A 14,014-nucleotide genomic window follows, 5' to 3' on the forward strand; every position below is an offset into this window, starting at 1 on the left:
GTTCTCACCTGCAATGAAACCTCAACCTAGCATTCAGTTTAATTCAACAAATTAAATGTATTGAGTGTCTCATACAGGCCGCGCTTTGTGCCGGATGCTGAAGACTGTGGTCTCTGCCTTGAATAAGCCCTAAGTCTGGCAGGGGGAGAAAAACACATCAAAAACACTGTAATTTGAAGAGACTCACATTAGAGTCAGATAGGTACAAGTACTATAGGAGCAAGCCTGAAGAGGAAGCATTTGATCCTGCCACTCTTCCAGTAGCAAGGGAGCCAGGGAGAACTCCACAAAGGAAGTGACATTTGAGTTGGGCCCTTAAGGGTGAGTAAGGATTTGCTAGGGAGAGGAAGACCAGGGCAGAAGCAGGAGCTTGGAAAAAAGCACAGAGGCCTCAAAGAGTGGTGCAAAATCCAAAGGCTGTAGGGAAGAGGTCGATGAACCAAGGGCCTTGAGGCAGAGGATACTGGACGCATTCTCTAGAGAGGGCTTCATCCTGAATCTGCTTCCCACACTACGAAGCAGTGGACGTTCCTGTTCTCAGGATCCCTGTCAATACTGGGATCATCATGCTTCCCCACCCTGTTTCCATGAAAGCAGCTGGCTCCTACGGCTGGGCCTGGGTTGGCTCGCAGAGCCCCTCCAGGAATATCTGACAGGAGGGTTCATGTGCTAATTAAGCATGCATCTGATATTGCAAACATGACAATCAATTAGCATAGCTGATTAGATGATTAGACACCTCCACGAATGAGCTGTGTGGGGGCTCCTGCATGCCCTGAACCCACTCTAGCCTACTCTCACTCAGAGCAATCGCCCCAGACTCACTCATTCATTTGAAGAAAGAGCAGAGGCTTTGGTAGAGCTGTGGTCTTTAGCCTCAGTTTCCTTACCTACAAAATGGAAATATTAGCATTAACCTTGTTGGGTCATTGTGAGATTAATATATGGAGAGTACCTGTTTTTAGTGCCTAAGTTAGTACTCAATAAATGATAGCTATTAGTTCTGGGGTGTAATGCCTTGGGTTAGGAGCTAGAGATTTGAAAATGAATAAGAAACAGTTTTTGGCCATAGGAACTCCCAACGCACAAAACAGTATGATAAATACTGTCCTCAAAGTGCCATGAAAACTCAGAAAATGGCTGAATTGGTAAGCAGATCCTGCCCTGGGAGCAGTAGCAAGAGTTTGAATTCTGCGTTCCTAAGTATAACTGGGCAGACAGGGCCCTCCTGGCCCCTGCCACAAAGCCTGGGGGTCTCCTAGCACCTCAGATGAGTGCTTGAATAGTAGCTTTGTCTTTGCAACAACTTTTTTTTTTTTTTGAGACACAGTCTCACTCCATCACCCTGGCTGCAGTGGCTCAATCACAGCTCACTGCAGCCTCAACCTCCCAGACTCAAGTGATCCTTCCACCTCAAGCCTGTCACGTAGCTGGGACGACAGGTGGGTGCCACCACGCCCAGCTAACTTTTAACTTACTGTAGAGACAAGGTCTCACTATGTTGCCCAGGCTGGTCTCAAACTCCCGGGCTCAAGCAGTCTACCCACCTCAGCCTCCCAAAGCACCAGGATTACAGGCATGCGCCACTGCCCCCAGCCCACATTTTCTCTTTAATTCATATCAAAAGACTTTTCAAATTGACTCAGAAGCTAAGTCCTCTCCAGCATGAGGCCATGTTGGCCGGGCTCATCTGAGCCTCAGGAGTGTAACTGGGCCCAAGTAACCCCCATTCCGGCCTCCTCCTCTCCTGCACCAAGACAAACTAGGACAAGGCTTAGCATCCTACCACTTTCATGCTGAGAAAGCATAGAAGAACAAGAAAGTAGGATTTCTAGAGGCTAACGGTAACTATACTGATTCCAAAACACCAACTGCACAAATAAAGACATGGGTGCAACATGGCTCCATCTCCTTTCTCACAATAAGTGTAAAGGAGACACAGGAGCTTCTGAAAATAGTGCAGTGGGAATCCATGGTGTGATGTGGTCATATGAAAGCTAATCTAGGCCGGGCATGGTGGCTCACACCTGTAATCCCAGCACTCTGGGAGGCCGAGGCAGGCAGGTGGATCACCTCAGGTCAGAAGTTTGAGACCAGTCTGGCCAACATGGTGAAACCCCATCTCTACTAAAAAATACAAAAATTAGCCAGGCATGGTGGTGGGTGCCTGTAATCCCAGCTACTCGGGAGGCTGAGCCAAGAGAATGGCTTGAACCTGGGAGGCAGAGGTTGCAGTGAGCTGAGATTATGCCACTGCACTCCAGCCTGGGCAAAAAGAATGAGACTCCATCTCAAAAAAAAAAAGCTAATCCAATCTTAAATACACTGATTAAAATAGGATATCTAGGCTTTTTTCAGACATCTCTCTCTCTCTTGCAAGGAGCTGCTCTCCTCTCTGCTTTCTTCTATTAAACTTTCCACTCCTTAACCCACTAAAAAAATTAATTAATAAAATAAAATAGAATATCTAGCTGAGTGTGGTGGCTCATGCCTGTAATCCCAACATTTTGGGAGTCTGAGGCAAGAGGATCACTTGAGCCCAGGAGTTGGAGACCAGCCTGGGCAACATACCAATACCCCATCTCTACAAAATATTTAAAATTTAGCCAGGTATGGTGGTGCACACCTATGGTCTCAGCTACTCAGGAGGCTGAGGCAAGAAGGATCCCTTGAGCCCAGGAGTTTGAGGTTACACTATACATATATACACATACACGCATAATGTCTACACTGAGGGAAGTGATACCGATTGTACTGTGATCAGCACACTTTGAACATTATGGCCCAGCTCACTCCAACTGGAATGAGTTCAGAGAAGTCAGTGTCAGACTCAAAATCATGCATTAAAAAGGATGGTTGAAGAAACTGGGGGGGAAAAAAAGTCAAATGGGCCCAACAGCTTTCTTCTAATGGCAACATTATGGCTCTCCTAGGGTCCTGCATCCTTTTCTCCTCCTGCCTCTCCCTCTGGTGTCAGCCTCTGGCACAGGTTGTCACGCTTGGTTCTGCTGTTGAAGTGAGGGTAGAGGAGAGGGACGAGGCCCTCCAGGAGAAGTATCCATGAACGCCATTAAATCTTCTGTGTGTGCTCATATGTCTATCACAGCACTGTTCACAATAGCAAAAATATAGAATCAACCTCAATCTAAGTGGCCATCAATGGATGATTGGATAAAGAAACTGTAGTATATATACACAATGGAATACTACTCGGTCATAAAAAAAAGAATGAAATCATGGTCTTTTGCAGCAACATGGATGGAACTGGAAGCCATTATCTTAAGTGAAACAAAATCAGACACAGAAAGACATATATTGCATGTCCTCTCTTGTAAGTGGGGGCTAAATAATGTGTACACACTGGGCACGGTGGCTCACGCCTGTAATCCCAGCACTTTGGGAGGCTGAGGCGGGTGGATCACCTGAGGTCAGGAGTTCAAGACCAGATTGGCCAACAAGGCAAAACCCTGTCTCTACTAAAAGTACAAAGAAGAAAAAAAATTACGTAGGCATGGTGATGTTTGCCTGTAATCCCAGCTACTCGGGAGGCTGAGGCAAGAGAATTGTTTGAACCCAGGAGGCAGAGGGTGCAGTGAGCCGAGATTGCACCATTGCACTCCAGCCTGGGTGACTAAGTGGGACTCCGTCTCAAAAATAATAATAATGTAGGCCGGGCGTGGCGGCTCACGCCTGTAATCCCAGCACTTTGGGAGGCCGAGATGGGCAGATCACGATGTCAGGAGAAAGAGACCATCCTGGCTAACACGGTGAAACCCCATCTCTACTAAAAATACAAAAACTTAGCCAGGCGTGGTGGCGGGCGCCTGTAGTTCCAGCTACTTGGCTACTTGAAAGGCTGAGGCAGGAGAATGGTGTGAACCCGGGAGGCGGAGCTTGCAATAAGCCGAGATCGCGCCACTGCACTCCAGCCTAGGTGACACAACGAGACTCTGTCTCAATAATAATAATAATAATAATAATAATAATAATAATGTGTAGACATGGACACAAGAGCATGGAATGATAGACAATGGAGACTTGGAAGGGTGAGAGGGAGGGAGGGGGGTGAATGATGAGAAATTAATTAGCGTTATGTACATTATTCAGGTGATGGATACACTAAAAGCCCTGAATTCACCAGGACACAAGCTGTGCATGGAACAAAATTGCCCCTGTATTCCATACATTTATACAAATAAGAATACAATAATTTCAAAAATAAAACTGTGTGTATGAAGATAAATTTCCTACTATCTTATTATTTAAAGATTGTCTGCTTCCTTTCCTGTATAAGTTTTAATGCAAGGCTCTCCTCCTATTAGCTTAATGCTGTGGCCCCAGGAAGGGAAACAGGTAGAGCACAGGGAGAAAAATGTATCCCAACGCATCTAAAATTGTGTCAGATAGAAAAGAGTTTGTCTTTTTTTTTATAAGCCCCAAGTTGGATAATTCAGACAAATGGTGAAGCCATGGGAAAAGACAACTGGAAAAAAGCTAGAGTTGCTCAGGAATGGAATCCATATGTCCCAGGAGGGGAGACAGAGAAGAAAGTATTCAAATGTGAGTGGAACGGCACGTCACATAAATGTGTTTTGCCAGGGGATCCTGGCACTGGGGTGAGTGTGAGGATTAGCTCTTGTCGAAGGCACTTTCCAACTTTGATTCTAGGATTAATCGAATAAACACTGCATTTCCATGGTACTAGAGGGGAACAGCAGTTGAGCTAGTGAACTGATGGAAATACTTTCACACTAATTGGTATGGGGAAGGTGGAATAACTAGAAGCCCTTTAAGGTATCTTCCAACTCTGAGATTCTTATTTTGTGATTCCAGGTTCTGAAAGGGAGCCACTGTAGAGCTACTGGCAGATCTACACAACTGACAAGATGTAGCTCACCCCTCTGTCTCAGGTTTCAGGACCACACCTGGTGTGTGCACGTGGGTGGGGGGTGGGTGTGGGAAGCAGAGATGAGGGCCAGAGATTGGGCACGTGCACGCATGCACACACACACACACACACACACACACGCACACACAGTGGAGATTCAGAGTTGGACCCTTCCCTTAACTGCTGGCCACAGTCATCCATTGCTGGGGACACAGCTGCCTCTACCTCCTCTCCCAAAGCCAGTGCAGGCTCGAGGCAACCTAAGACACCAAACCTCTGAACCAAAGTCCATTTGCCAAAGCATAGGTGCCCACTCAAAAGCTGGGGGACAGAAGACGGGGCTGAGCACAGAAGCTACTCCCAGCATGACCAGGAGGCATCACTTAAAGTGGCACCTTCAGGCCGGGCGCGGTGGCTCACGCCTGTAATCCCAGCACTTTGGGAGGCCAAGGCGGGCGGATCACAACGTCAGGAGATCGAGACCACGGTGAAACCCCGTCTCTGCTAAAAATACAAAAAATTAGCCGGGCGCGGTTGTGGGCGCCTGTAGTCCCAGCTACTCGGGAGGCTGAGGCAGGAGAATGGCGTGAACCCGGGAGGCGGAGCTTGCAGTGAGCCGAGATCGCGCCACTGCACTCCAGCCTGGGCTGGGCGACAGAGCGAGACTCCGTCAAAAAAAAAAAAAAAAAAAAAGTGGCACCTTCAGCCATCTCTGTGCGCTCTGAGACTGCGGATAAGAGTCCTCTACTCACCCACTACCTGGCATCCCCCTCTCACTCCCCTCCCTGTCCCAGAGCTCCTGCTCTCTGCTCCCCTCCCTCTAATGCAGGGTGGATAGGCAAAGAACACAGGGTGCTTCCTGCCCTCGCCCTGCTCAGACCTCAGTGGTTCAAACACAGCCCTCCCCACAGAGTTCTCACTACCTGCTCCCCATTACCACCACAGCCTCTCCGCATCACCCACAGGTAACATGGCCCTTGGCAGCCTGCTTTCTCCATCCCACAGGACTCCCACATACCTCACCCCACTCTGCCTCCTCTACTTTATACTGGCCAAAAATGGGACTTTCTTAACAGCCAAAAAGCTGCCCGTCCTCTCCCAGTATCCCACCCTTGAACTTTGAAGGCTGAGTCAAGAGTTTTACTTCTGTCAAAATGCAGCCAGCGCAGAGGGCCAAACTTCTTCCCTCCCACTGAGGAACTGGAGGGGCTTCCTCAAGGTCTTATGGATATAGCCTTGCAGCTTTGGAAGCAGAGAGAGAACAAAACCCCTGACTCAATTATCTTCCTTTTTTGCTCCTAAAGACTATTCTTTTTCCTGCCCCTTAGGAGACATAGACACCGTGGCAACCGCACTAAGCCCAGGGGTAATGTGTTTTCCTACATGGAGTTCCACCCACCTATGCAGGAGTCCACCATTGACCATCTTCACTGTAAGCCACCCTGCCCCCAACCAGCACTATGCTCAAAGCCAAAAGAAACCACCAAACATGAAATGCTGGTGAAAACTGCTTTTGAAATTCCACATGCCCTTAAATGTTAAATGCAGAGAAGTCCCCACCCCTCCCCACCCCCACCACTAGTTCTTATGTACCTAGTTTCAAATAAATTCAAACTAGGTCTTGTCTGGACACCACCACCAGCACCCACCTCTTCCCTGACAGGGGGCAATGGGATACCATGAGAAGGCTACCATGAGATAGGCAAGAATCCCTGGAACAAGTCAATCACTTCTCCCCCGCTTCTAGACACCCCCTCTCCAGGGGACAGAAGATCCCCACCTGTTTGACTACTCTTCTTCAAATAGTACATCCCTCAGTCCCACCCAGCAAGAGACACTGGCTCTCCAAACTCAGCCAGAGAACAGTAACCCTGGTGTTCAGGTAAGGCCAGGAATGAGATGAGAGAGGGGTCAACAGAGACTGGGACATGTGCCACTGAGGCAGCAGACATGCTTTTTAAGTATCTATTTTAAGAGAAGATATTATTTATTAAGCACCTACTACATGCCAGACACTATGCTAGATAACTTTATTTCAGATCCTCTCAAGAACCAGAAAGGGATGCATTATCCTGATTTTACAAATAAGGAAATTGTGTGGCCAGGTGTGGTGGCTCACACCTGTAATCCCAGCACTTTGGGAGGCCGAGGCAGGTGGATCACCTGAGGTCAGGAGTTCGAGACCAGCCTGGCCAACATAGTGAAACCCCGTCTCCACTAAAAATACAAAAATTAGCCGGGCGTGGTGGCAGGAGCCTGTAATCCCAGCTACTTGGGAGGCTGAGGCAGGAAATCACTTGACCCAGGAGGCAGAGGTTGCAATGAGCCGAGATTGTGCCACTACATTCCAGCCTGAGGGACAACAGCGAGACTTTGTATCAAAAACAAAAAACAAAAATAAAACCAAATAAGGCAACTGTGGCTCAGAGAAGTTAAGTAACTTGATAGTTACTTTTTGATGACCTCTCACTCTAGGAGACTGATCACCACTGACTTCCCCTACTAAGCCCCATTAATGAAGGGAAGGTCAGAAGGATCCCCTACCCCCGCTTGACCCCCAACAAACTGAACTTCCCACTAGGGGAGGCGGCAGAAGCTAGTTGCTTTTCAGCAGTTGGAAGCCCAGGAGGAAACAGCCCCAGGAGATGTTAAATACCGCCTGAAGTCCCTTCGCGTGGCTCCATCCTGCAGCATTAATTTTTCCCCATGCAGCAAATATATCCAGCGTGTGCAGAAGGAAACTGCCCCTGGCTGGCAGCCCACTACTTACCTGCATGAAGACCTGAGCCGGCCAAAGCAGGAGACAGCCATCCTGGGTGGGAATAGTACTGTCAAGTTTGACGGGGACACAGTGACCAGGGTAAAGTGCCCAAGCTCTCTGTCAACAAGTAATCAGCATGAAGGTCCTAACTATTACTTCAGGGTATATGGGGGAGAACAAGGAAGAGTTTATCCTGCTGGGATATCCCAACCCCGCTTTTCTTGGGAGACCCAGATATACGGCTTTCCCTAACCTGCAACCATTCACAGACTGATCTCTCCCTGACAACAAAGGTAATGTAAGTACACATACATGTTTGACACACAGTAAGTACTTAATGAAACAGAGCAATTAAAATGATAATTTTTTTCCCCCGACAGGCATTCCTCTCTTCTCAGAGGTCTTGTCTACCTCCTCCTAAGCCTCTGGTAAAAAGAGTCAAGGGACCGGGCATGGCAGCTCACGCCTGTAATCCCAACACTTTGGGAGGTGAGGTGGGCGGATCACCTGAGATCAGGAGTTCGAGACCAGCCTGGTCAACATGGTGAAACCTGGTCTCTACTAAAAATACAAAAATTAGCTGGCTGTGTGGCGCACACCTGTAATCCCAGCTACTCAGGAGGCTGAGGCAGAATTGTTTGAACCCAGGAGGCAGAGGTTGCAGTGAGCTGACATCATGCCACTGTACTCCAGCCTGGGTGACAGAATGAAACTCTGTCCAAATTAAAAAAAAGAAAACACACACACACACACACACACACACACACACACAAAAGAGTCAAGGGCGAGTGCCCCTCTATCACACTTGGGATCTTCAAAGCCAACTTCCAAACTGAAACTACTAGCAACCAATTCTTCCAGGACTGGGGAACTCAGCCTCAAGTATGCTATGGACCTCCTTGCAGAGGCTATGAGAAGCCCTTACGAACTGCTCTGGGCAGGAAACAGTCCCTTGGACTGCCCCCTCACCTCTTACCTTGCTACTGGGGTAAAGATAGGTGGGGGTGACAACTGCAGGGAGAGGAATCTGTTGTTTAAATTCTGACTCTTTCCCAACTCAGAGCGATTTTGAGCATGTTAACCTCTCTGCACAAATGCTTCCTCTCCTATTAAAAGGAAAATAAAGAAAACAGGCCCTGTTTACTAAGCACTAGAGATTGCATTTTTACGCGTGACAGGATAAAGTTACACACCTTGTAATTCCTTAGCTGACAGAGGGCGCTGGATGTGATATGCAGAGAGGGAAAGACTGACTCCTTTTTCAGCTGACTGCTCTCTGTCCCCTCCCAAGGGGGTGGGCTCACAGGTACCGCCTGAGTATCAACGTACCACCAAGATCGCCCACATGCCCTTGTTTTCTGAAAGGGTGAAGCTGTGAAAGGCCAAGATCAACACCATGAAGTCTGAATCTCCAGGTACAAAGGAGAGACTGAGTCATTCCAGTCAATTACTACTATTATATTCTATCTGAGCCAGAGTGTCTGCTCAGTGGTTCTTCTTTTTTGTTTTTACATTTTTTTGATTTTATTTATTTCACTGAGATGGGGTCTCACTGTCCAGGCTGGTCCTGAACTGCTGTGCTTAAGTGATCCTCCCACCTTGACCTCTTGAGTAGCTGGAATTACAGGAATGCACTACCATTCCTGGCCTGTTTTAATATTTTTGAATTCAGATATAATTATCATACCATAAAGTTCACCCTATTAAAGTATACAATCCAGAGGTTTTTCACATTGCTCATGGCTTCTTAAGTCTAAACTTGAAAGTGGAAGAGGCGTAAGAAAGGAGAGCAAAGGGGTCTGATTTGATTAAAAGGAAAAAAAAAAATCTTCCACGTAGAGAAAGGTTTCCAAAGCCCAAGTAAGGGAGATTCTGATCAAAACCTAAATACTAGGTCTCTCTCTTGAAAATCTTTTCCATATTGGAAACAGGATTATGTTCTAGATCTAAGGCCTATTATTATGAAGTGTGTATAGACACAGGGCCCTGTTTTCACCAGTCTAGAAAAGGCATATCACACTGCCCTCTAGTAGACAGCCTAGGAAATGACAGTCAGTTAGGGTCTGGACAGGCTTGGGATCTCTGCCCTACAAGATGTGCTGTGTTCTCACACTTAAAGGCAGAGAAATTGGAGGGAGTGGAGTTTTTAAATGTTCACTAATGCCTTCTAAATAAACACAGAGCTCACCTGAAATAGAATCTAACTGCTTTCCCTACACCTCAATCTCTGCTTAAAAATAAATAATACATTCCTGCACGTGCCTGTAATCCCAGCTACTCGGAAGACTGAGGCAGAATTGCGTGAACCCGGGAGGCGGAGGTTGCACTGAGCCGAGATCGTGCCACTGCACTCCAGCCTGAGCGACAGGGCGAGACTCCACCTCAAAAATAAATAAATACATAAATAATATATTCCTTTGTTAAGGGAAAAAAAGTGATTTAAGATTTCTAAAGCCTCTGAGCCTCTTAGAGTGAGGTGTTCCTAAGAAACAGTGTGGGGGTTCCACAAAAACGAAGTTAAAACCCGAACCCATATGGAAACAAAACCTAGCTGTGCAGAAGGGGTGTGACAATGAGCTAGGAGTTGAATGCCTCATCTGCCACCTTGGGAAGGTGAGACAGTAGGATCACGGCCCACAAGTTTGAGGCTGCAATGAGCATGCCATAGCACTCCAGCCTGGGCAACATAGCAAGACCTGAGCTGTAAAAATAAAGTACTTCCATCTCATAAACGCTGACTCTCGACACAATTCCAGTTTACCCTTTATCTCCCGACCTAAGCCCTTCTCTGACAATCACTGGCCAGAGTCACGGAAGAGACATCCCTAACTTGGTAGTGACCCCAGCTGATACTCCCTTCGGAATTTTCAGGTCTCAAAACTATTTAAAAATCCATGTATGTCTCAAATGGCTGGGGGATGGACAGCCTTTCTTTAGGAGTCTCAGAAGTATATAATGTGGCAAAGATAATATGTTATGAGTCCAACAACATCCATCTATCTCTTCTTCCTAATGCGTATTATATTCCTGGGGCTCCTTTGCATTAAGAGGGAGCCTTGTAACTAGGTTCTTACCAACAGAATATGAATAGAAGTGTGTGCTGCTTCTAGAGCTGGCCCATACATCTGCCAAGCAATCCTTCAAGTTCTGCTCAACTCACTAAAATGGTAATGCCCAACGCAACCTTGGAAGCCATAGTGAAGTTGGCATCAGCCTCATCCCTAAACATCTTCATGGAGTATCCCACTCCTACTTTCTCAACCTGAAACGACCTGGATGTTACATGAGTGAGCAGGGGGGAAAAACATGTCCATCTGGAGTCTGCTTTAGCAGTTTAGTCTACCCTAACTAATATGGGTACTAAATGTCAATTCCATGAAAGCAGACCTTGCTTCTGGAGCTGCACTCAGGGCTTCAGGTGCACAGAACTGAGTTATCACAGGCCTGAGTTCATGACACACGATCACTTTCATCCATGCAAAGCCCTCTTCGCTTCCCTTTCCCTGCTTCATTCTCCATTCTAGTCTCATTCTGTTCCCTCCCACAGACCTATTCTACTGATTAAGGTATATATCCTCCTTATAAAATAATATCACTTCATGTGTTTAATTTACATAGCTGATTTTTGCTTTAAATTTCATTGTTCCTCTTTTTTTTTTTCACTTGAAGTCTATCATTTCACTAAATTCCTAACAGCTTGCATTTGACTTAAAAAAAAATACTCCATTATATGTATATACCACATTTTACTTATCAATTTCCTTAGTGATGGACATCTAAGTTTTTTCCAAATTCTTGCCACCCAAACTATACATAGAAAAACATCCTTGTATCTACTCCTCAAGGATTTATGCAAATTTCTCTGAAGGATATAGCCAGGAGTGGAACTACTTTGAAGTATGTACATATTTAAAGTATTAGTTATCTGTTGCTGTGTAACAATTGTTATGCTTATAACTGTACCTGCTGTTGCTTACCCACCCTAAATGCAAATTTCCTTCCCTAAATGCTTGAGCAGCTTAAAACAATAACAACTCACAGAATGAGGAAAGTATTTGCATATCTAGTAAAGGACTTATAACCAAGATATATATAAAGAACCCTTTACATAAGAGAGTGCCTGTGTATGTGTATATATAACCAATAACCCAAATGAAAAACGGGCAAAGGGTTTGAATAAAGATTTCTCCAAAAGATATATAAAGATGCTCAACATCACCAGCCACCAGGAAAGTGCAAATCAAAACCATAATGAGATATACCACCTCCCACCCACTAGGATGGCTATAATCAAAAAGACAAATAATAAGTGTTGGCAAGCATGTGGAGAACTTGGAACGCCCATACATTTCTTTGGAATAAGTTTGGCAGTGCCTCAAAAAGTTAAAGATGGAGTTACATATGACCCAGCAATTTCACTCCTAGGAATAGAAAAAGGAAAATCTACATCCATACAAAAACTTATACATGAATTTTCACAGCAGCATTATTCATAATACCCAAAAAGTGGAAACAACTTGAATGTTCATCAAATGACACATAAATAAAATGTGGTATATCCGTGCAAGGGAGTATTATTCAGCCTTAAAAAGGCATGAAGTGCTGATATATATTACAACATGGATGAACCTTGAAAACATTATGCTAAGCACAAAAAGCCAGACACAAAAGGCCAAATATTATATGAGAGTCCCATTCATATCTTACTATGAAAGTCCAGAACGAGCAAACTATACAGGCAGAAAGTAGATTAGTGTTTGCCTAAGGCTGGAAAAGTTAGGGGAAAGTGGGGAGTGACTGCTAATGGGTACAAGGTTTCTTGTACTCATAAGATGATAAAAATGTTTTAAAATTGTGGTGATGGTTGCACAACTCTGTGATATATTACAAGCCACTGACTGAATAATACACCTTAAGTGGATGAATTGTGTAGTATATAAGTTGTATTTCAATAATGCTGTTTTTAAAAAATACTAAACATGGCCGGGTGCAGTGGCTCATGCCTATAATCCCAGCACTCTGGGAGGCTGAGGTGGGCGGATCACAAGGTCAGGAGTTCAAGACCAGCCTGGCCAACATAGTGAAACCCCACCTCTACTAAAAACACAAAAATTAGCCGGGCATAGTGGTGCACACCTGTAGTCCCAGCTACTCAGGAGGCTAAGGCAGGAGAATTACTTGAACCCGGGAGGCAGAGGCTGTGGTGAGCCAAGATCATGCCACTGAACTCCAGCCTGGGCAACAGAGTGAGACTCCATCTCAAATAAATAAATAAATAAATAAATAACTACTAAACATTTATTATCTCAGAGTTTCCTTGGCTCAAGAATCTGGAGCTGGGTGTTCTGGGTCAGGATCTCTTACGAGGTCGATCAGGGCTGTAAGCCTGAGGGCAGGCTTGAGTAGAGCTGGCGGATGCACTTCCAAGGTGATTCACTCCTACAGTCAGCAATTTGGTGCTGGCTGTTGGTGAGGCCTCAGTGCCTCTCTACCTGGGCCTCTCCAGAGGGCTGCTTGAGTGTCCTCATGATATGGAAGCTGGCATCCTCCAGAGCAAGGATCCAAGATAGCACAAGGCAGATGTTTTAATACCTTTTATGACCTACCTTCCTAAGTCACACATTTCTAGTACATCCTATTGGTTACACAGGTCAACCTTATTTATTGTGGGAGGGGACTATACGAGGGCTTATATACCACAGGGCAGAGATCATTAGGGGCCATCTTGGAAGCTGGCTATGCCCCTTGATGGTAATGATGACAGTGATAATAACAGCTCATAATTTTGTGATACTACTGTATGCCAGGCATTGTTCAAAGCTTCCAATAAACCTATGAGGTAGGTACTATTATGTCTATTTCACAGATGAAAAAACTAAGGCAAGAGAAGTTAACTGGCTTACCAAAGGCTACACAGCTAGCAAATGACATAGCTGGGATTCAAATTCAAGCAGTACAGCTTCAGAGCCACACTATTAAAAACTGCAATATTGCTCCCTAGATATTAATTTCAGTAAGTTTCATTCATTTGTTCTCCAAAATGAATACACCAGCTGAAATATTCCATGTAGACGGGCACAGTGGTTCACGCCTGTCATCCCAGCACTTTGGGAGGCCAAGGCGGGCGGATCATCTGAGGTCAGGAGTACAAAACCAGCCTGGCCAACACGGTGAAACCCCATCTCTACTAAAAAAATAAAAACTGTATAGCGCATGCCTACAGTCCCGGCTACTCAGGAGACTGAGGTAGGAGGATTGCTTGAATCTGGGAAGCGGAGGCACCACTGCATTCCAGCCTGGGCGACAGAGTGAGATTCTGTCTTTAAAAAAAAAAAAAAAAAAAAAAAAGAGAAAAGGAAAGAAAA

At 45.6% G+C, this 14,014-nt stretch overlaps 1 protein-coding gene across 1 annotated transcript in view; it reads left to right on the forward strand.

Annotated features, from left to right (window-relative positions):
* The window catches only part of PAFAH1B2 (platelet activating factor acetylhydrolase 1b catalytic subunit 2), a 1,197,441-nt gene that overhangs the window by 755,592 nt on the left and 427,835 nt on the right, over window positions 1-14,014 (forward strand). The window lies entirely within an intron of this gene.

Source organism: Macaca thibetana, chromosome 14 (genome assembly GCF_024542745.1).
Source record: "Macaca thibetana thibetana isolate TM-01 chromosome 14, ASM2454274v1, whole genome shotgun sequence".
Taxonomy (NCBI): domain Eukaryota; kingdom Metazoa; phylum Chordata; class Mammalia; order Primates; family Cercopithecidae; genus Macaca; species Macaca thibetana.